The sequence below is a fragment of the Amphiprion ocellaris genome, chromosome 15 (genome assembly GCF_022539595.1).
Source record: "Amphiprion ocellaris isolate individual 3 ecotype Okinawa chromosome 15, ASM2253959v1, whole genome shotgun sequence".
Classification (NCBI taxonomy): domain Eukaryota; kingdom Metazoa; phylum Chordata; class Actinopteri; family Pomacentridae; genus Amphiprion; species Amphiprion ocellaris.
The window spans coordinates 549,436-570,034 of record NC_072780.1 but is presented as its reverse complement, the minus strand read 5'-3'; the positions used below and the strand labels follow the sequence as shown (position 1 = coordinate 570,034).

The 20,599-nt window shown below is 41.9% G+C and overlaps 1 long non-coding RNA gene across 1 annotated transcript; it reads right to left on the bottom strand.

Annotated features, from left to right (window-relative positions):
* Positions 1–15,851: 15,851 nt before the first annotated feature.
* On the bottom strand, positions 15,852–19,761 carry LOC118470559 (uncharacterized). The gene is made up of 5 exons (XR_008604121.1): positions 18,626–19,761; positions 18,132–18,170; positions 16,090–16,128; positions 15,968–15,999; positions 15,852–15,886 (listed from the first exon to the last, which is right to left on the bottom strand). It is a non-coding gene; the product is annotated as an uncharacterized LOC118470559 (long non-coding RNA).
* Between the last annotated feature and the right edge of the window lie 838 nt (positions 19,762–20,599).

Genomic DNA, 20,599 nt, shown 5'->3' with positions numbered 1-20,599 from the left:
AGCAAAAAGGTTTACGGCGCTCCGGTTCTAGGCATTCAGTTTTTCATGAGCAATATTCCAATTTCATGTCCAATATTTCATTATCATGTGTGGCATTTCTTCTAACTTTTCTATTTTACAGCATTGTTGGAGCTGTGTTTAATTTTCAGTCATGTCTCATTCTTGTAGCTTATTGCTTTTCTACTAGATATTTTGTTTTCTGAGCAATGTCTGCAAAATTAATAATGTTTTATCTTATCCTAATTCGTGAAAAACACAGACAGTATGTCGGTCTATAATTTTATTTAGCAGATGCTTTTATCCAAGACACATCTGAGAGTAGATCCAACACAAGCAATGATCTAATCAGGAGAAAAATCAACTTTATGTGTGTTTCAAGGGAGTTTCTGTGCCACAGTGCTGATGAGAGGATGAGCTGCAGCTGCGCTGGATGAGTTGAATGAGCTGTGGAGGTCCAGTTCGTTTGTCATCTCCCGCTTAAAAGGCCGGCAATGCGACTATGCCGATCATTCGCACTCTTCCTCCGAAGCTGTGCGGATCATTCCTCCTGTCCAGTGTCTCCGGAGACCGAGCAGCTCGCCTTTTCCCCAGCCGTCCTCCGACCAGATGGAGCCCTCCTTCTTCTTTTTCGTGTGGTGAGTTCTGCACATAGTTGGCATGTTTGTTAGTGTTTTTGTAACTAAAACCCTGCTCATCTACAGTCTGCCTGGTGTCTCTTTGAAAGAAGCTGGTTTTTTTTTGTTTTTTAAAAAAAATATTTTTTCGGCTTTATTTAGGCACAGTGAGCGAGAGACAGGAAACGGGGGGAAAGAGTTGGACAAGACATGCAGCAGCGTGCCGCGACCGGGTATCGAACCCGGGTCGCTGCGTCGGTGAACAACTCCTGTACATGGGTCGTACGCTTAACGTATTGAGCTAAACGAGAGCCGGGTAAGAAGCCGTTTTTGAGTCGATTTGTCAGCGTAGTTTATGTATAAAACAAAATGTGGATCGTTATGATCATGCTTCGACTGTCAAACACGTTTGGTAATTTAGCACATGGCATTTCAACCTAAATAAATGCCTGATTGTCTGCGCCTGCTAGAAAATGTTCCCCCCCTCTATATTTCTCAGGTGATGTACTAACATCACGTGGTTTATTCTGCAGACATTTGTGATCATGCTTAGCAACACTTGTGAATTAGGACTAATTTCATTAATCTCAGCTAAAGTTATAGAGGGATACAAATTGTTTCAGCCTCATTCACTGGACCTGACAATGTATCCCCCCGCTGCAATGACAAGTCCAGTGAATGAGGCTGAAATAATTTGTATCCCTCTACAGCTTTAGCTGTGATTGATGAAATTAGTCCTAATTCACAGGCGTTGCTAAGCATGATCACAAATGTCTGCAGAATCAACCATGTGATGTTAGTACATCACCTGAGGAATATAGAGGGGGGCGGGGGGGTACATTTTCTGGCAGGCAGTCAATCAGGCATTTATTTAGGTTGAAATGACATGTGCTAAATTACCAAACATGTTTGACAGACATTTTGTTTTATTCATAAACTACGCCGATATCTAAACACAGACTTATAGCTACACCCTTCCGAATGCATGCACGCTGGGACTTTGATCGTTTGCTGATGTTGGCATTTCCTTTCTTTCTTTTACACGTCGAGAGACCGAGATCTGCCGTGGACGATTAAAGACGACGTCGTTGACATCCATAGAAGTGAGTTACATACACTCATGGAAGCGATTTCTGTTTTCTGTTGTGCGTGTCATGTTTGCACTTTTTTCGGGGCACTTGCATGTCTAATTCTTTGCTTTGACACACTCTGTCCTAGTGGTGATTTCTGTTTTCCATCTGGGTCACGTTTGGACTTTATCCTGGTCACTTGTCTGTCTAATTCATCTGTTTGACTAAAATTGAAGACATGGGCCTTTGATTGTTTGCTGATGTTGCAGTTTTCTTTCTTTTTCATGGCGAGAGACCGAGATCTGCATTGGACGACTAAAGACGATGTCGTCGACATCCATAGAGGTGAGTTACACACACTCATGTAGGCGATTTCTGTTGTGTGTGTGTGTCATGTTTGCACTTTGTTCGGGTTCTTTGCATGTCTAACTCTTTGCTTTGATACACTCTGTCCTTAAGGTGTTGGCTGTTTTCCATCTGGGTCACGTTTGGACTTAATCCTGGTCACTCGTCTGCGTCATTCATGGCTTTGACATAAATTGAAGACATGGGACTTTGATTGTTTGCTGATGTTGCCATTTTCTTTGTTTCTTTTACATGCTGAGAGACCGAGATGTTCAGTGGACGATTAAAGAGGATGTTGACATCAATAGAGGTGAGTTGTACACACTCATGTAGGCGATTTACGTTTTGTGTTGTCTGTGTCATGTTTGCACTTTTTTTCGGGTCACTTGCATGTCTAAGTCTTTGCTTTGACACACTCTGTCTTCGAGGTGATGGCTATTTTCTGTCTGGGTCACGTTTGGACTTTATCTTGGTCACTTGTCTGTCTAATTCATGGCTTTGACACAAATTGAAGACATGGGACTTTGATCGTTTGCTGATGTAGCAGTTTTGTTTCTTTCTTTTACATGCCGAGAGACCGAGATCTGCAGTGGACGATTAAAGACACCGTCGTTGACATCCATAGAGGTGAGTTGCACACATTGTCATGTAGGTGATTTCTGTTGTCTGTGTCACGTTTGGACTTTATCCTGGTCACTTGTCTAATTCATGGCTTTGACACAAATTGAAGACATGGAACTTTGATCGTTTGCTGATGTTGCTATTTTCTTTCTTTTACATGCGGAGAGACTGAGATCTGCAGTGGACGATTAAAGACACCGTCGTTGCCATCCATAGAGGTGAGTCACACACATTGACGGAAGCGATGGCTGTTTTGTGTTTGTGTCATGTTTGCACTTTGTTCGGGTTCTTTGCATGTCTAACTCTTTGCTTTGACACACTCTGTCCTTAAGGTGTTGGCTGTTTTCCATCTGGGTCACGTTTGGACTTAATCCTGGTCACTTTTCTGCGTCATTCATGGCTTTGACATAAATTGAAGACATGGGACTTTGATTGTTTGCTGACGTTGCCATTTTCTTTGTTTCTTTTACATGCTGAGAGACTGAGATGTGCGGTGGACGATTAAAGAGGATGTTGACATCAATAGAGGTGAGTTGCACACACTCATGTAGGCGATTTACGTTTTGTGTTGTCTGTGTCATGTTTGCACTTTTTTTCGGGGCACTTGCATGTCTAATTCTTTGCTTTGACACACTCTGTCCTAGTGGTGATTTCTGTTTTCCATCTGGGTCACGTTTGGACTTTATCCTGGTCACTTGTCTGTCTAATTCATCTGTTTGACTAAAATTGAAGACATGGGCCTTTGATTGTTTGCTGATGTTGCAGTTTTCTTTCTTTTTCATGGCGAGAGACCGAGATCTGCATTGGACGACTAAAGACGACGTCGTCGACATCCATAGAGGTGAGTTACACACACTCATGTAGGCGATTTCTGTTGTGTGTGTGTGTCATGTTTGCACTTTGTTCGGGTTCTTTGCATGTCTAACTCTTTGCTTTGATACACTCTGTCCTTAAGGTGTTGGCTGTTTTCCATCTGGGTCACGTTTGGACTTAATCCTGGTCACTCGTCTGCGTCATTCATGGCTTTGACATAAATTGAAGACATGGGACTTTGATTGTTTGCTGATGTTGCCATTTTCTTTGTTTCTTTTACATGCTGAGAGACCGAGATGTTCAGTGGATGATTAAAGAGGATGTTGACATCAATAGAGGCGAGTTGCACACACTCATGTAGGCGATTTACGTTTTGTGTTGTCTGTGTCATGTTTGCACTTTTTTTCGGGTCACTTGCATGTGTAAGTCTTTGCTTTGACACACTCTGTCTTCGAGGTGATGGCTATTTTCTGTCTGGGTCACGTTTGGACTTTATCTTGGTCACTTGTCTGTCTAATTCATGGCTTTGACACAAATTGAAGACATGGGACTTTGATCATTTGCTGATGTAGCAGTTTTGTTTCTTTCTTTTACATGCCGAGAGACCGAGATCTGCAGTGGACGATTAAAGACACCGTCGTTGACATCCATAGAGGTGAGTTGCACACATTGTCATGTCGGTGATTTCTGTTGTCTGTGTCACGTTTGGACTTTATCCTGGTCACTTGTCTAATTCATGGCTTTGACACAAATTGAAGACATGGAACTTTGATCGTTTGCTGATGTTGCTATTTTCTTTCTTTTACATGCGGAGAGACTGAGATCTGCAGTGGACGATTAAAGACACCGTCGTTGCCATCCATAGAGGTGAGTCACACACATTGACGGAAGCGATGGCTGTTTTGTGTTGTTTGTGTCATGTTTGCACTTTGTTCGGGTTCTTTGCATGTCTAACTCTTTGCTTTGACACACTCTGTCCTTAAGGTGTTGGCTGTTTTCCATCTGGGTCACGTTTGGACTTAATCCTGGTCACTTGTCTGCGTCATTCATGGCTTTGACATAAATTGAAGACATGGGACTTTGATTGTTTGGTGATGTCGCCATTTTCTTTGTTTGTTTTACATGCTGAGAGACCGAGATGTGCGGTGGACGATTAAAGAGGATGTCGCCATCCATAGAGGTGAGTCACACACATTGATGGAAGCGATGGCTGTTTTGTGTTGTCTGTCATGTTTGCACTTTGTTCGGGTTCTTTGCATGTCTAACTCTTTGCTTTGACACACTCTGTCCTTAAGGTGTTGGCTGTTTTCCATCTGGGTCACATTTGGACTTAATCCTGGTCACTCGTCTGCGTCATTCATGGCTTTGACATAAATTGAAGACATGGGACTTTGATTGTTTGCTGATGTTGCTATTTTCTTTGTTTGTTTTACATGCCGAGAGACCGAGATGTGCGGTGGACGATTAAAGAGGATGTTGACATCCATAGAGGTGAGTCACACACATTGACGGAAGTGATGGCTGTTTTGTGTTGTCTATGTCATGTTTGCACTTTGTTTGGGTTCTTTGCATGTCTAACTCTTTGCTTTGACACACTCTGTCCTTAAGGTGTTGGCTGTTTTCCATCTGGGTCACGTTTGGACTTAATTCTGGTCACTTGTCTGCGTCATTCATGGCTTTGACATCAATTGAAGACATGGGACTTTGATTGTTTGTTGATGTTGCCATTTTCTTTGTTTGTTTTACATGCCGAGAGATCGAGATATGCGGTGGACGATTAAAGAGGATGTTGATATCCATAGAGGTGAGTCACACACATTGACGGAAGTGATGGCTGTTTTGTGTTGTCTATGTCATGTTTGCACTTTGTTCGGGTTCTTTGCATGTCTAACGCTTTGCTTTGATACACTCTGTCCTTAAGGTGTTGGCTGTTTTCCATCTGGGTCACGTTTGGACTTAATCCTGGTCACGTGTCTGCGTCATTCATGGCTTTGACATAAATTGAAGACATGGGACTTTGATTGTTTGCTGATGTTACCATTTTCTTTGTTTGTTTTACATGCCGAGAGACCGAGATGTGCGGTGGACGATTAAAGAGGACGTTGACATCCATAGAGGTGAGTCACACACATTGATGGAAGTGATGGCTGTTTTGTGTTGTCTGTCATGTTTGCACTTTGTTCGGGTTCTTTGCATGTCTAACTCTTTGCTTTGACACACTCTGTCCTTGAGGTGTTGGCTGTTTTCCATTTTGGTCATGTTTGGACTTTATTTTGGTCACTTGTCTGCGTCATTCATGGCTTTGACACAAATTGAAGACATGGGACTTTGATTGTTTGCTGATGTTGCCATTGTCTTTGTTTGTTTTACATGCTGAGAGATGAGATGTGCGGTGGACGATGAAAGACGACGTAGACATCCATAGATGTGAGTCACAGACACTCATGGAAGAGATGGCTGTTGTATTTCTGCTTTATGTTTGCACTGTTTTTTGGTGGCTTGCATTTCTGTTTCAGTGATTTCCACTTTGCTCTTTTTTCACACTTTGGTATTTCCACACTTTGCTGTTTCTTCAAACTTTGCTATTTTCACAGTATGTCCTTTTCTCACACTTTGCTAGTTTTAATCTTTTCTCACACTTTGCTAGTTTTCATCTTTTCTCACACTTTGTTTTTTTTCCTCTTTGTTCTTTTCTCACACTGCTATTTTCAGACTTTGTTCTTTTTCCTCTTTCCTCACACTTTGTTCTTTTTCCTCTTTCCTCACACTTTGTTCTTTTTCCTCTTTCTGTCACACTTTGCTCTTTTCTCACACTTTGCTATTTTGTCACGCTTTGCTATTTTCTGAGTCTTGGCTATTTTCACACTTTGTTCTTTTTCCTCTTTCCTCACACTTTGTTCTTTTTCCTCTTTCCTCACACTTTGTTCTTTTTCCTCTTTCTCTCACACTTTGCTCTTTTCTCACACTTTGCTATTTTGTCACGCTTTGCTATTTTCTGAGTCTTGGCTATTTTCACACTTTGTTGTTTTTCCTCTTTCCTCACACTTTGTTCTTTTTCCTCTTTCCTCACACTCTGTTCTTTTTCCTCTTTCTCTCACACTTTGCTATTTTGTGACGCTTTGCTATTTTCTGAGTCTTGGCTATTTTCACACTTTGTTCTTTTTCCTCTTTCCTCACACTTTGTTCTTTTTCCTCTTTCCTCACACTTTGTTCTTTTTCCTCTTTCCTCACACTTTGTTCTTTTTCCTCTTTCCTCAGACTTTGTTCTTTTTCCTCTTTCCTCACACTTTGTTCTTTTTCCTCTTTCCTCAGACTTTGTTCTTTTTCCTCTTTCCTCACACTTTGTTCTTTTTCCTCTTTCCTCACACTTTGTTCTTTTTCCTCTTTCCTCACACTTTGTCCTTTTTCCTCTTTCCTCACACTTTGTTCTTTTTCCTGTTTACTCACACTTTGTTCTTTTTCCTCTTTCCTCACACTTTGTTCTTTTTCCTCTTTCCTCACACTTTGTTCTTTTTCGTGTTTCCTCTCACACTTAGTCTGTTTTCCTCTATCCCCTAGTCTTTTTTCCTCTATCCCCTTTCCTCTCACACTTAGTCTTTTTTCCTCTATCCCCTTTCCTCTCACACTTAGTCTTTTTTCCTCTATCCCCTTTCTCTCACACTTAGTCTTTTTTCCTCTATCCCCTTTCCTCTCACACTTAGTCTTTTTTCCTCTATCCCCTTTCTCTCACACTTAGTCTTTTTTCCTCTATCCCCTTTCTCTCACACTTAGTCTTTTTTCCTCTATCCCCTTTCCTCTCACACTTAGTCGTTTTTCCTCTATCCCCTTTCTCTCACACTTAGTCTTTTTTACTCTATCCCCTTTCCTCTCACACTTAGTCTTTTTTCCTCTATCCCCTTTCCTCTCACACTTAGTCTTTTTTCCTCTATCCCCTTTCTCTCACACTTAGTCTTTTTTCCTCTATCCCCTTTCCTCTCACACTTAGTCTTTTTTCCTCTATCCCCTTTCTCTCACACTTAGTCTTTTTTCCTCTATCCCCTTTCCTCTCACACTTAGTCTTTTTTCCTCTATCCCCTTTCTCTCACACTTAGTCTTTTTTCCTCTATCCCCTTTCTCTCACACTTAGTCTTTTTTCCTCTATCCCCTTTCCTCTCACACTTAGTCTTTTTTACTCTATCCCCTTTCCTCTCACACTTAGTCTTTTTTCCTCTATCCCCTTTCCTCTCACACTTAGTCTTTTTTCCTCTATCCCCTTTCTCTCACACTTAGTCTTTTTTCCTCTATCCCCTTTCCTCTCACACTTAGTCTTTTTTCCTCTATCCCCTTTCCTCTCACACTTAGTCTTTTTTCCTCTATCCCCTTTCCTCTCACACTTAGTCTTTTTTCCTCTATCCCCTTTCTCTCACACTTAGTCTTTTTTCCTCTATCCCCTTTCCTCTCACACTTAGTCTTTTTTCCTCTATCCCCTTTCCTCTCACACTTAGTCTTTTTTCCTCTATCCCCTTTCCTCTCACACTTAGTCTTTTTTCCTCTATCCCCTTTCTCTCACACTTAGTCTTTTTTCCTCTATCCCCTTTCCTCTCACACTTAGTCTTTTTTCCTCTATCCCCTTTCCTCTCACACTTAGTCTTTTTTCCTCTATCCCCTTTCTCTCACACTTAGTCTTTTTTCCTCTATCCCCTTTCCTCTCACACTTAGTCTTTTTTCCTCTATCCCCTTTCTCTCACACTTAGTCTTTTTTCCTCTATCCCCTTTCCTCTCACACTTAGTCTTTTTTCCTCTATCCCCTTTCCTCTCACACTTAGTCTTTTTTCCTCTATCCCCTAGTCTTTTTTCCTCTATCCCCTTTCCTCTCACACTTAGTCTTTTTTCCTCTATCCCCTTTCTCTCACACTTAGTCTTTTTTCCTCTATCCCCTTTCCTCTCACACTTAGTCTTTTTTCCTCTATCCCCTTTCCTCTCACACTTAGTCTTTTTTCCTCTATCCCCTTTCTCTCACACTTAGTCTTTTTTCCTCTATCCCCTTTCCTCTCACACTTAGTCTTTTTTCCTCTATCCCCTTTCCTCTCACACTTAGTCTTTTTTCCTCTATCCCCTTTCTCTCACACTTAGTCTTTTTTCCTCTATCCCCTTTCCTCTCACACTTAGTCTTTTTTCCTCTATCCCCTTTCTCTCACACTTAGTCTTTTTTCCTCTATCCCCTTTCCTCTCACACTTAGTCTTTTTTCCTCTATCCCCTTTCTCTCACACTTAGTCTTTTTTCCTCTATCCCCTTTCTCTCACACTTAGTCTTTTTTCCTCTATCCCCTTTCCTCTCACACTTAGTCGTTTTTCCTCTATCCCCTTTCTCTCACACTTAGTCTTTTTTACTCTATCCCCTTTCCTCTCACACTTAGTCTTTTTTCCTCTATCCCCTTTCCTCTCACACTTAGTCTTTTTTCCTCTATCCCCTTTCCTCTCACACTTAGTCTTTTTTCCTCTATCCCCTTTCCTCTCACACTTAGTCTTTTTTCCTCTATCCCCTAGTCTTTTTTCCTCTATCCCCTTTCCTCTCACACTTAGTCTTTTTTCCTCTATCCCCTTTCCTCTCACACTTAGTCTTTTTTCCTCTATCCCCTTTCCTCTCACACTTAGTCTTTTTTCCTCTATCCCCTTTCTCTCACACTTAGTCTTTTTTCCTCTATCCCCTTTCCTCTCACACTTAGTCTTTTTTCCTCTATCCCCTAGTCTTTTTTCCTCTATCCCCTTTCCTCTCACACTTAGTCTTTTTTACTCTATCCCCTTTCTCTCACACTTAGTCTTTTTTCCTCTATCCCCTTTCCTCTCACACTTAGTCTTTTTTCTTCTATCCCCTTTCCTCTGACACTTAGTCTTTTTTCTCTATCCCCTTTCTCTCACACTTAGTCTTTTTTCCTCTATCCCCTTTCTCTCACACTTAGTCTTTTTTCCTCTATCCCCTTTCCTCTCACACTTAGTCTTTTTTCCTCTATCCCCTTTCTCTCACACTTAGTCTTTTTTCCTCTATCCCCTTTCTCTCACACTTAGTCTTTTTTCCTCTATCCCCTTTCCTCTCACACTTAGTCTGTTTTCCTCTATCCCCTAGTCTTTTTTCCTCTATCCCCTTTCCTCTCACACTTAGTCTTTTTTCCTCTATCCCCTTTCTCTCACACTTAGTCTTTTTTCCTCTATCCCCTTTCCTCTGACACTTAGTCTTTTTTCTCTATCCCCTTTCCTCTCACACTTAGTCTTTTTTCCTCTATCCCCTTTCCTCTCACACTTAGTCGTTTTTCCTCTATCCCCTTTCTCTCACACTTAGTCTTTTTTCCTCTATCCTCTTTCCTCTCACACTTAGTCTTTTTTACTCTATCCCCTTTCCTCTCACACTTAGTCTTTTTTCCTCTATCCCCTTTCTCTCACACTTAGTCTTTTTTCCTCTATCCCCTTTCCTCTCACACTTAGTCTTTTTTCCTCTATCCCCTAGTCTTTTTTCCTCTATCCCCTTTCCTCTCACACTTAGTCTTTTTTCCTCTATCCCCTTTCTCTCACACTTAGTCTTTTTTCCTCTATCCCCTTTCCTCTCACACTTAGTCTTTTTTCCTCTATCCCCTTTCCTCTCACACTTAGTCTTTTTTCCTCTATCCCCTTTCTCTCACACTTAGTCTTTTTTCCTCTATCCCCTTTCCTCTCACACTTAGTCTTTTTTCCTCTATCCCCTTTCCTCTCACACTTAGTCTTTTTTCCTCTATCCCCTTTCTCTCACACTTAGTCTTTTTTCCTCTATCCCCTTTCCTCTCACACTTAGTCTTTTTTCCTCTATCCCCTTTCTCTCACACTTAGTCTTTTTTCCTCTATCCCCTTTCCTCTCACACTTAGTCTTTTTTCCTCTATCCCCTAGTCTTTTTTCCTCTATCCCCTTTCCTCTCACACTTAGTCTTTTTTCCTCTATCCTCTTTCCTCTCACACTTAGTCTTTTTTCCTCTATCCCCTTTCCTCTCACACTTAGTCTTTTTTCCTCTATCCCCTTTCCTCTCACACTTAGTCTTTTTTCCTCTATCCCCTTTCTCTCACACTTAGTCTTTTTTCCTCTATCCCCTTTCCTCTCACACTTAGTCTTTTTTCCTCTATCCCCTTTCCTCTCACACTTAGTCTTTTTTCCTCTATCCCCTTTCTCTCACACTTAGTCTTTTTTCCTCTATCCCCTTTCCTCTCACACTTAGTCTTTTTTCCTCTATCCCCTTTCTCTCACACTTAGTCTTTTTTCCTCTATCCCCTTTCCTCTCACACTTAGTCTTTTTTCCTCTATCCCCTTTCTCTCACACTTAGTCTTTTTTCCTCTATCCCCTTTCTCTCACACTTAGTCTTTTTTCCTCTATCCCCTTTCCTCTCACACTTAGTCGTTTTTCCTCTATCCCCTTTCTCTCACACTTAGTCTTTTTTACTCTATCCCCTTTCCTCTCACACTTAGTCTTTTTTCCTCTATCCCCTTTCCTCTCACACTTAGTCTTTTTTCCTCTATCCCCTTTCTCTCACACTTAGTCTTTTTTCCTCTATCCCCTTTCCTCTCACACTTAGTCTTTTTTCCTCTATCCCCTTTCTCTCACACTTAGTCTTTTTTCCTCTATCCCCTTTCCTCTCACACTTAGTCTTTTTTCCTCTATCCCCTTTCTCTCACACTTAGTCTTTTTTCCTCTATCCCCTTTCTCTCACACTTAGTCTTTTTTCCTCTATCCCCTTTCCTCTCACACTTAGTCGTTTTTCCTCTATCCCCTTTCTCTCACACTTAGTCTTTTTTACTCTATCCCCTTTCCTCTCACACTTAGTCTTTTTTCCTCTATCCCCTTTCCTCTCACACTTAGTCTTTTTTCCTCTATCCCCTTTCTCTCACACTTAGTCTTTTTTCCTCTATCCCCTTTCCTCTCACACTTAGTCTTTTTTCCTCTATCCCCTTTCCTCTCACACTTAGTCTTTTTTCCTCTATCCCCTTTCCTCTCACACTTAGTCTTTTTTCCTCTATCCCCTTTCTCTCACACTTAGTCTTTTTTACTCTATCCCCTTTCCTCTCACACTTAGTCTTTTTTACTCTATCACCTTTCACACTCAATTTTTCTCTCCCCGGTCCATGTGACACTTTAAAAAAAAAAAAAAAAAAAAAAAAAAATATATATATATATATATATATATATATATATATATATATATATATATATATATATATATATATATATATATATATATATATATATATATATATATATATATATATATATATATATATATATATATATATATATATATATATATATATATATATATATATATATATATATATATATATATATATATATATATATATATATATATATATATATATATATATATATATATATATATATATATATATATATATATATATATATATATATATATATATATATATATATATATATATATATATATATATATAAGTATTACATAGCATTACATAGACAAAAAATACAATGAATAGCCATACTAGGGTTGGCAGCATTTGCTTTTATTTCTACCAAGAAGAAGAGTGGGGCATCCATCTTGCTGTCTTTGTCCACGCACTGTCTGTCTCTGTCAACCTGTCACCTCCTGAAATAAAGAAACATGATCAAAAACCTGTGTCTTCAATGTGTGGCAAAGCAATCAATCAAACATACAAGTCACTGAAATAAAGTGACACACAAAACACCCATCACCTACACAACAACACCGTGCATGTCTAAGGGTGCTTTCACACCTGTTAGTCCACTAGAATGGTTCGTTTGGACCCAAAAGTTGTTACAATGTTGCTATTTTCAACTGGTTCGGTTCGCATTCACACCAGTGTTTTCACAGTTGAACCTACTCCAATTAATGTTATATCTCCCCCCAGTCGTTTGGCGGCGCTGTTTACAAAACAAGGCGTTTACGATGACGTAGGTGTACGCTGATTTGCGCAGCATGTGAAGAGGGAAAAATCCCAGAAGAAAACAACAGGCTGTGTTTATTTCATGGACCGCGGTTTATTCGTAAACAATGAACTATGCTCTCCTGTTCGTTCTTGTTGCCATATATTCGTGTTATTGCATTATGCAATCAAACTCGTGTGGACAATGTGGTTTAGCTAGCGCAAGTTTTTTTGCGCCTCCCAAAATTCCCTGTGCAGGTTGCTACGGAAGCTCCCGTAGACCAAAAAGTCTGCTGCGCCATCCGTCCCACAGCATCTGAAAGACAGAAGCACAAGTGAGCAAAGCAGCAAAGTCTACTGTCTGCAACATGCATGTGTGTAACTCACCTGTGCAGGTCCACCGCTGTGTCTCCCAGCATCTGAGAAAGAGAAGCACAAGTGAGCAAAGCAGCAAAGTCTACTGTCTGCAACATGCATGTGTCCAACTCACCTGTGCAGGTCCACCGCTGTGTCTCCCAGCATCTGAAAGACAGAAGCACAAGTGAGCAAAGCAGCAAAGTCTACTGTCTGCAACATGCATGTGTCTAACTCACCTGTGCAGGTTCACCGCTCCGTCCCACAGCATCTGAAAGACAGAAGCACAAGTGAGCAAAGCAGCAAAGTCTACTGTCTGCAACATGCATGTGTCTAACTCACCTGTGCAGGTCCACCGCTCCGTCCCACAGCATCTGAAAGACAGAAGCACAAGTGAGCAAAGCAGCAAAGTCTACTGTCTGCAACATGCATGTGTGTAACTCACCTGTGCAGGTCCACCGCTGTGTCTCCCAGCATCTGAAAGACAGAAGCACAAGTGAGCAAAGCAGCAAAGTCTACTGTCTGCAACATGCATGTGTCTAACTCACCTGTGCAGGTCCACCGCTCCGTCCCACAGCATCTGAAAGCCAGAAGCACAAGTGAGCAAAGCAGCAAAGTCTACTGTCTGCAACATGCATGTGTGTAACTCACCTGTGCAGGTCCACCGCTGTGTCTCCCAGCATCTGAGAAAGAGAAGCACAAGTGAGCAAAGCAGCAAAGTCTACTGTCTGCAACATGCATGTGTCTAACTCACCTGTGCAGGTCCACCGCTGTGTCTCCCAGCATCTGAAAGACAGAAGCACAAGTGAGCAAAGCAGCAAAGTCTACTGTCTGCAACATGCATGTGTGTAACTCACCTGTGCAGGTCCACCGCTGTGTCTCCCAGCATCTGAGAAAGAGAAGCACAAGTGAGCAAAGCAGCAAAGTCTACTGTCTGCAACATGCATGTGTCTAACTCACCTGTGCAGGTCCACCGCTGTGTCTCCCAGCATCTGAAACAGAGAAGCACAAGTGAGCAAAGCAGCAAAGTCTACTGTCTGCAACATGCATGTGTCTAACTCACCTGTGCAGGTCCACCGCTGTGTCTCCCAGCATCTGAAACAGAGAAGCACAAGTGAGCAAAGCAGCAAAGTCTACTGTCTGCAACATGCATGTGTCTAACTCACCTGTGCAGGTCCACCGCTCCGTCCCACAGCATCTGAAAGACAGAAGCACAAGTGAGCAAAGCAGCAAAGTCTACTGTCTGCAACATGCATGTGTCTAACTCACCTGTGCAGGTCCACCGCTGTGTCTCCCAGCATCTGAAACAGAGAAGCACAAGTGAGCAAAGCAGCAAAGTCTACTGTCTGCAACATGCATGTGTCTAACTCACCTGTGCAGGTCCACCGCTCCGTCCCACAGCATCTGAAAGACAGAAGCACAAGTGAGCAAAGCAGCAAAGTCTACTGTCTGCAACATGCATGTGTGTAACTCACCTGTGCAGGTCCACCGCTGTGTCTCCCAGCATCTGAGAAAGAGAAGCACAAGTGAGCAAAGCAGCAAAGTCTACTGTCTGCAACATGCATGTGTCCAACTCACCTGTGCAGGTCCACCGCTGTGTCTCCCAGCATCTGAAAGACAGAAGCACAAGTGAGCAAAGCAGCAAAGTCTACTGTCTGCAACATGCATGTGTGTAACTCACCTGTGCAGGTCCACCGCTCCGTCCCACAGCATCTGAAAGACAGAAGCACAAGTGAGCAAAGCAGCAAAGTCTACTGTCTGCAACATGCATGTGTGTAACTCACCTGTGCAGGTCCACCACTCCGTCCCACAACATCTGAAAGACAGAAGCACAAATGAGCAAAGCAGCAAAGTCTACTGTCTGCAACATGCATGTGTGTAACTCACCTGTGCAGGTCCACCGCTGTGTCTCCCAGCATCTGAAACAGAGAAGCACAAGTGAGCAAAGCAGCAAAGTCTCCTGTCTGCAACATGCATGTGTCTAACTCACCTGTGCAGGTCCACCGCTCCGTCCCACAGCATCTGAAAGACAGAAGCACAAGTGAGCAAAGCAGCAAAGTCTACTGTCTGCAACATGCATGTGTGTAACTCACCTGTGCAGGTCCACCGCTGTGTCTCCCAGCATCTGAGAAAGAGAAGCACAAGTGAGCAAAGCAGCAAAGTCTACTGTCTGCAACATGCATGTGTGTAACTCACCTGTGCAGGTCCACCGCTGTGTCTCCCAGCATCTGAAAGAGAGAAGCACAAGTGAGCAAAGCAGCAAAGTCTACTGTCTGCAACATGCATGTGTGTAACTCACCTGTGCAGGTCCACCGCTGTGTCTCCCAGCATCTGAAACAGAGAAGCACAAGTGAGCAAAGCAGCAAAGTCTACTGTCTGCAACATGCATGTGTCCAACTCACCTGTGCAGGTCCACCGCTGTGTCTCCCAGCATCTGAGAAAGAGAAGCACAAGTGAGCAAAGCAGCAAAGTCTACTGTCTGCAACATGCATGTGTCTAACTCACCTGTGCAGGTCCACCGCTGTGTCTCCCAGCATCTGAAAGACAGAAGCACAAGTGAGCAAAGCAGCAAAGTCTACTGTCTGCAACATGCATGTGTGTAACTCACCTGTGCAGGTCCACCGCTCCGTTCCACAGCATCTGAAAGACAGAAGCACAAATGAGCAAAGCAGCAAAGTCTACTGTCTGCAACATGCATGTGTCTAACTCACCTGTGCAGGTCCACCGCTCCGTCCCACAGCATCTGAAAGACAGAAGCACAAGTGAGCAAAGCAGCAAAGTCTACTGTCTGCAACATGCATGTGTCTAACTCACCTGTGCAGGTCCACCGCTGTGTCTCCCAGCATCTGAAACAGAGAAGCACAAGTGAGCAAAGCAGCAAAGTCTACTGTCTGCAACATGCATGTGTCTAACTCACCTGTGGAGCTCCACCGCTGTGTCTCCCAGCATCTGAAACAGAGAAGCACAAGTGAGCAAAGCAGCAAAGTCTACTGTCTGCAACATGCATGTGTCTAACTCACCTGTGCAGGTCCACCGCTGTGTCTCCCAGCATCTGAAAGACAGAAGCACAAGTGAGCAAAGCAGCAAAGTCTACTGTCTGCAACATGCATGTGTCTAACTCACCTGTGCAGGTCCACCGCTCTGTCCATCAGCATCTGAAACAGAGAAGCACAAGTGAGCAATGCAGCAAAGTCTGCTGTCTGCAATGTGTGGCAACGTGCGCGTGTCTAACTCACCTGTGGATGTCCACCGCTCCGTCCATCAGCATCTGAAAGAAAGAAACACACTGGAATAAAGTGACACACAGACACAGAAAACACCCATCACCTACGTGACACTGTGCCTGTGTCTAACTCACCTCTCGACTCTGGATGTCCACTGCTTTGTCTCCCAGCATCTGAAAGAAAGAAACACATGAGCAATGGAGCAAAGTCTACTGTCTTCAATCTCTGACAAAACAATCAATTACACATACAAGTGATCAAAACAGGTCACCAGCATAATGTGCCACCCACACACAAAACACCCATCACCTACGTGAGACCGTGCACGTGTCTAACTCACCTCTCCCCTCTGGATGTCCACCATTTTGTCTCTCAGCATCTATATATTGTAGTGTCACCAAAATCACTGGAGTCTTCAATTGTCTCCTGCTGGTCATACTACAACTCTTGGTTTGATGCTAAATACAAAATCTGAATTTTAAGAAATTTTTATTATTTTAATATTATTATTTTATTAGTCATAAAATTCAATAACTTTACTCTTACACATTGTAGTGTCACCAAAATCTCTGCAGCCTTCAACTATTTCCTGCTGGTCATACTACAAGTCTTGGTTTGACACTAAATTAAAAAAAATCTGAATATAAGGAATTTTTATTATTTTAGTATTGTTTTATTAGTAATAAAATTCAATAATTTCCCTCTTGTTTACTGTAGCGTCACCAAAATCATTGGAGCCTTCAGTTGTCTCCTGACTGTCATAGTACAACCCTTGGATTGATATTAAATACAAAATCTGAATTTTAAGGAATTGTTATTGGTAATAAAATTCAATAACTTCACTCTGATACATTGTAGTGTCACCAAAATCACTGGAGTCTTCAATTGTCTCCTGCTGGTCATACTACAACTCTTGGTTTGATGCTAAATACAAAATCTGAATTTTAAGAAATTTTTATTATTTTAATATTATTATTTTATTAGTCATAAAATTCAATAACTTTACTCTTACACATTGTAGTGTCACCAAAATCTCTGCAGCCTTCAGCTATTTCCTGCTGGTCATACTACAAGTCTTGGTTTGACACTAAATTAAAAAAAATCTGAATATAAGGAATTTTTATTATTTTAGTATTGTTTTATTAGTAATAAAATTCAATAATTTCCCTCTTGTTTACTGTAGCGTCACCAAAATCATTGGAGCCTTCAGTTGTCTCCTGACTGTCATAGTACAACCCTTGGATTGATATTAAATACAAAATCTGAATTTTAAGGAATTGTTATTGGTAATAAAATTCAATAACTTCACTCTGATACATTGTAGTGTCACCAAAATCACTGGAGCCATCAGTTGACTCCTGCTGGTCATCCTACAACACTTGGTTTGACACTAAATGCAAGATCTGAATTTTAAGGAATTTTTGTAGTAAATAAAATTCACTTACTTTACTCTTAAACACTGCAGAAAAAATAAACTCCATCCAACCATCAAAAGGGTCCTACTGATCATACCTTCAGGTTTTTTCTTCCAAGTATTGTCTGTACAGTCCTCAACTTGGAAAATATTATTAGCTGTTTAACATTAGGGTTGAAATGAATCAATTAATGCTGCAGCCTTGTTTTACTGCTCCAATAACAGACTGACCTGCTGCTGACATCACCAGGTTAGAACTGTAAGCCTAGGTTAGCAGAAGGACGAAACAGGTGGGAACTGTTAGCTTAGCTTAGCACAAAGGCTGGAAACAGATGGGAACGGTTAGTCTAGCTTAGCACAACGGCTGGAAACAGGTGGGAACTGTTAGCCTAGCTTAGCAGAAATACTGGAAAATGGTGGGAACAGTTAGCGTAGCTTAGCACAAAGACTGGAAACATGTTAGAACTGTTAGCCTAGCTTAGCAGAAAGACGAAACATGATAGAACTGTTAGCCTAGCTCAGCATAAAGACTGGAAACATAGGAAAACAGCTACCCTAGCTTAGCATAAAGACTGGCAAGAGGTGAGAACTGCTAGCCTAGCTTAGCATAAAGACTGGAAACAGGTTAGAACTGTTAGCCTAGCTTAGCAGAAAGACGAAATGTTAGAACTGTTAGGCTAGTTTAGCAAAGACTGGGAACAGGTGGAACTGTTAGCCTAGCTTAGCACAAAGACTGGAAACAGGTTAGAACTGTTAGCTTACCGTCGCAAAAAAGGCTGGCAACAGGTGGGAACTGCTAGCCTAGGTTAGCAGAAAGAGAAAACAGGTTAGAACTGTTAGCCTAGCTTAGCAGAAAGACAAAATAGGTTAGAACTGTTAGCCTAGCTCAGCATAAAGACTGGAAACATAGGAAAACCGCTACCCTAGCTTAGCATAAAGACTGGGAAGAGGTGAGAACTGCTAGCCTAGCTTAGAATAAAGACTAGAAACAGATTAGAACTGTTAGCCTAGCTTAGCAGAAAGATGAAACAGGTTAAAACTGCTAGCCTAGCTTAGCATAAAGACTGGAAACAGGTTAGAACTGTTAGCCTAGGTTAGCATAAAGACTGGAAACAGGTTAGAACTGTTAGCCTAGTTTAGCAAAGACTGGAAACAGGTGGAACTGTTAGCCTAGCTTAGCACAAAGACTGGAAACAGGTTACAGCTGTTAGCCTAGTTTAGCAAAGACTGGAAACAGGTGGGAACTGTTAGCTTACCGTCGCAAAAAAGGCTGGCAACAGGTGGGAACTGTTAGCCTAGGTTAGCAGAAAGAGAAAACAGGTTAGAACTGTTAGCCTAGCTTAGCAGAAAGACACAACAGGTTAGAACTGTTAGCCTAGCTTAGCATAGAGACTGGAAACAGGTTAGAACTGTTGGCGTAGTTTAGCATAAAGACTAGAAACAGGTGGGAACTGTTAGCCTACCTTAGAACAAAGACTGGAAACAGGTTAGAACTTTTAGCCTAGCTTAGCAGAAAGACTGGAAACAGGTTAGAACTGTTAGCCTAGCTTAGCCGAACGACTGGAAACAGGTGAGAACTGTTAGCCTAGCTTAGCAGAAAAGATGAAACAGGTTAGAACTGTTAGCCTATCTTAGCATAAAGGCTGGGAACAGGTGGGAACGGTTAGACTAGCTTAACATAAAGACTGGAAACAGGTGGGAACTGTTAGCAGAAAGATGAAACAGATTAGAACTGTGAGCCTAGCTTAGCATAAAGACTGGAATCAGGTGGGAACTGTTAGCCTAGCTTAGCATAAAGACTGATAGCAGGTTAGTACTGTTAGCCTAGCTTAGCACACAGACTGGAAACAGGTGGGAACTGTTAGCCTAACTTAGCAAAAAGATAAAACAGGTTAGAACTGTTAGCCTAGCTTAGCATAAAGACTGGAAACAGAAGAAAACAGCTACCCTAGCATAGCATAAAGACTAGAAACAGGTTAGAACTGTTAGCCTAGTTTAGCAAAGACTGGAAACAGGTGAGAACTGTTACCTTGTTTAGCAAAGACTGGAAACAGGTGGAACTGTTAGCCTAGCTTAGCACAACGACTGGAAACAGGTTAGAACTGTTAGCCTAGTTTAGCAAAGACTGGAAACAGGTGGGAACTGTTCGCCGAGCTTAGCACAAAGGCTGGAAACAGGTGGGAACTGTTAGCCTAGCTTAGCAGAAAGACAAATCAGGTTAGAACTGTTAGCCTAGCTTAGCATAAAGACTGGAAACAGAGGAAAATAGCTACCCTAGCATAGCATAAAGACTAGAAACAGGTTAGAACTGTTAGCCTAGCTTAGCATGAAAACTGCAAACAGGTTATAACTGTTAGCCTCGTTGAGCAAAGACTAGAAACAGGTGGAACTGTTAGCCTATCTTTTTTTTGTCTGCATTTGTTCTCATTGTTTAACTCCACAAAAGAGGTGTCAACATTGTATGAGATTGATGCATATTTCAGTCTTGCAGGCAAATATTTGAATATTTAGTGCATGTGTTAGCCTTTGTTAGTCTTTGTGTTATCATAACACAAAGACCGGAAACAGGTGGGAACTGTTAGCAGAGCTTAGCACAAAGACTGGAAACAGGTTAGAACTGTTAGCCTAGCTTAGCATAAAGACAAAACAGGTTGGAACAGTTAGCCTAGCTTAGCAGAAAGACTGGAAACAGGTGGGTACTGTTAGCCTAGCTTAGCACAAAGACTGGAAATAGGTTAGAATTGTTAGCCTAGCTTAGCAGAAAGACAAAACAGGTGGGAACTGCTAGCCTAGCTTAGCACAAAGACTGGAAAGAGATTAGAGCTGTTAGCCTAGCTTAGCAGAAAGACTGGAAACAGGTTAGAACTGTTAGCCTATTTTCGCAAAGATTGGAAACAGGTGGAACTGTTAGCCTAGCTTATCACGAAGACTGGAAACAGGTTAGAACTGTTAGCCTAGTGTAGCAAAGACTGGAAACAGGTGGAACTGTTAGCCTAGCTTGGCACAAAGACTGGAAACAGGTGGGAACCGTTAGCTTAGCTTAGCACAAAGACTGGAAACAGGTTAAAATTTTTAGCCTAGTTTCACAAAGAAAGGAAACAGATGGACCTGTTACCCTAGCTTAGCACAAAGACTGGGAACAGGTGGGATCAGTTATCTTAGCTTAGCACAAAGACTGGAAACAGGTTAGAACTGTTAGCCTAGTTTAGCAAAGACTGGAAACAGGTGGA